This window comes from Azolla caroliniana, unplaced genomic scaffold (genome assembly GCF_043228905.1).
Source record: "Azolla caroliniana isolate FFs.n. ecotype wild unplaced genomic scaffold, voAzoCaro1.0.p SCAF_1, whole genome shotgun sequence".
In the NCBI taxonomy this organism is placed as follows: Eukaryota; Viridiplantae; Streptophyta; class Polypodiopsida; order Salviniales; family Salviniaceae; genus Azolla; species Azolla caroliniana.
The window spans coordinates 3,546,598-3,549,629 of NW_028230436.1; the positions used below are offsets into that span (position 1 = coordinate 3,546,598).

Genomic DNA, 3,032 nt, shown 5'->3' on the forward strand with positions numbered 1-3,032 from the left:
TCTGCAGGACCCCTGTTGTGGTTTAGCCGAAATTTTTTAGCCTCTTGTCATCATCACATCAAAACTAGGAAGCATATATTATGTGGAATTTCTTGTAGATGCAAGATGGGAGGGGTCATATTGCCAAGTCCCAATATTGCAATTGTAGAGCTGATATGTGAACATAATGGGGCAGAGGAGGAGAAAACTTTAACATGTTAATAGGAAAGAAACTACTGGAGTTTGAAAGATGTAATTTATGAAGATAGAGAACATAACCTTCGGGTATAATAATTACATCAATAGAGAAGAAAGGACTCTCCAACCTCCTCTAGTAGATGCCAAAAGTTACAAATTGTTATTAAACATAACATTGCGAAACTATATTTAAAAGGGGGGTGTCCATTATGAGGGAGTGATTCATAATATTGGGGATGGGGAGAGGATGTTGTTCACTCTCATTGTGATTCGTATTCATCAAACAAGAAGCAGCAAATACATCGCTGATTGAGGGGTTTGAAGAAACAATGGTTGTGCCACAATGCCCACCAATTTGGCATAGACGAATTCTTTATAATTATTCAACTTGGCAAGCAATTTTTACTTGTACTGTAGAAGAAATAGAGGGCAAATTTGAATTGAGCTGCTTTGCTTTCATGAGGTCGGGCACTTAATTTTCATGAAATTTAAACTGACATGGAACTCAATAACTAGTAAAATCCATAAACATTCTCCATTCAGTTACTCCTTAGATTGAGTACGATGAACATTCAGCCGTGGACCCAATGCAAATACATTATCATGCTTTTGCTACACTCAAACTAAAGCAGAATTATTTATTATTTTTGAGTTTATGCCCTGAGAGCAATGCTGAAGAACAAATAGAACATGGATAGGGATAATCTTGAACAAAGTGATTAGTTTATTAACAATAGTAGACCATGATTCAACATTTGCCTTTGTTTATGTCCACAATATCTAAAGAAACAAGGTTCACACATAAAATAGCATGCATTCTACTTTACTGAACAAAAGCCTGTTGGAAGATAAAAAAACAAGGAGAGGGGCCAAGGACATATTTTTGAGTTTATCCCCTGCGAGCATTGCCAAAGAACGAATAGACCATGGATAGGGATAATCTTGAACAAAGAGATTAGTCCACTGACATTAGTAGACCATGATGCAACATTGACAATATCTAAAGAAACAAGGTTCACACATAAAATAGCATGCATTCTGCTTTACTGAACAAAAGCCTGTTGGAAGGAAAAAAACAAGGAGAGGGGCCAAGGACATATTTTTGAGTTTATCCCCTGCGAGCATTGCCAAAGAACGAATAGACCATGGATAGGGATAATCTTGAACAAAGAGATTTCCATTGACATTAGTAGACCATGATGCAACATTTACCTTTTTTCATGTCCACAATATCTGAAGAAACAAGGTTCACACATAAGAATAGCATCCATTCTGCTTTTGTGAACAAAAGCCTGTTGGAAGGAAAAAAACAAGGTCCAGAGGAGCCAAGGACATATTCCTATGCAATATCCATAGAAATAATCACTTCCATTACAAAAGAATGGAACAATTGAGATCAGTTTCATAGTTTGTGCTCGACTCCTATGAGGTCCACATCGTTGAATCATTCAAAGAAATAATGTTTTCAAATCAGATCCTCTGCGAGCTGTCACTCAGACATGGGTTACATGGGTGTAACAATAGCCCATAGAAAGAGTGGTATTGCATGCAAACGCAACTTCTTCTTGGATAAAAATTAACCTGATGAATAATACTCAAAATTAAAATTATAAACTTGACATGTTGTACAGTTATGTTATTATTGACCTCTATTCCATCTTTATGTTGAAGCAAGTTTTTTTTGTTCTAATTTGTACTTGGACATTCATTTTGCCTATCCCCTGAGAATTGTTTCTCCCCCATGTTTTCGAGTTTTTGGGAGATAATCTAATTATCAGACGTTCTTCGTTCATTCAACCATCAGTGCCCAAGTTAATACCATATATAATTTCAGATAGAGAAAATAAGAGGCAATTTTTCATCATTACTGGGTGGAATCTGAAAATGCATTTTTAGAGATTCTCTGATATGGTGACATTAAATTCTACCACTTCGGATGATTAAATGTCTATGATGGTGGTAACAATGGGGATCTAAAGATTTGGGATTTGGATATTACATGAATGTGTACAACCTGGTAAGGAAAATGTGTCCCTGACTGATCAAGATTTTAACTTATATCTATTCCATAAATGTTTAACCCTGAGGGATCAAGAATTAACTTATCTATTCCCTAAATGTTTATTCCTTAATAAACAGGGAAGGACCTTTTTAAATAGTATACACTTCGCTTTCATGCCAGGTGGAGCTAATGAAGCCTTCTTGAAAGCTTTAAAGAGAGAGAGAGAGAGAGAGAGAGAGAGAGAGAGAGAATACCTGGGTCCTGCAGTCTTTCTTTCCCTGTGCATGCCCAAATACAAACATGATTAATAATGCCCTGTTCTCTCTGTAATTTTGCTCTCTTAGCGAGTATATTGGCGCTAAGGCCTAGGTCGACACGTGTTCCCCTGTGTCACGTGACATTCATCATAGGACAAATCAAACCATTAGAGGAATATATTTGTTGTTTCATAACCTACCAAGATAATTAAGTTAGACCTTTCACACTTTCTAGAGTTTGTTTACAATAAATCGGTTCATTCTTCTACGAGATAGAAACTCACATTCTTATCAAAATAGTGAATGAATGACATATCCTCATTCGACGACACCCGAACATGTAGAATACTCACCAAATCTTGTTCTTGAGAATCTTTTGCTTTGACTCCAGGTGATCTAGGGTAACCCTTTCTCGCTATTTTTTATGCCCGGACCACACACCAAAAGGTTACAAGCCATCGTCGCCTCAACCCCTCACCATGTGAACCTAAGTTTCAAGGCTAGGGATTATGTATGGCTCTTATGATGTAAACCATTATGCCCTACTACAAGCTTGATTATGAACGCCCTTGGCCATTTGTGATCTTCTGACGAAC

General features: G+C 37.0%; 1 long non-coding RNA gene across 1 annotated transcript; it reads right to left on the reverse strand.

Moving 5' to 3' along the window:
* Positions 1-878: 878 nt before the first annotated feature.
* LOC147868381 (uncharacterized) lies at positions 879-2,302 on the reverse strand. The gene is made up of 2 exons (XR_015529681.1): positions 1,390-2,302; positions 879-936 (listed from the first exon to the last, which is right to left on the reverse strand). It is a non-coding gene; the product is annotated as an uncharacterized LOC147868381 (long non-coding RNA).
* Between the last annotated feature and the right edge of the window lie 730 nt (positions 2,303-3,032).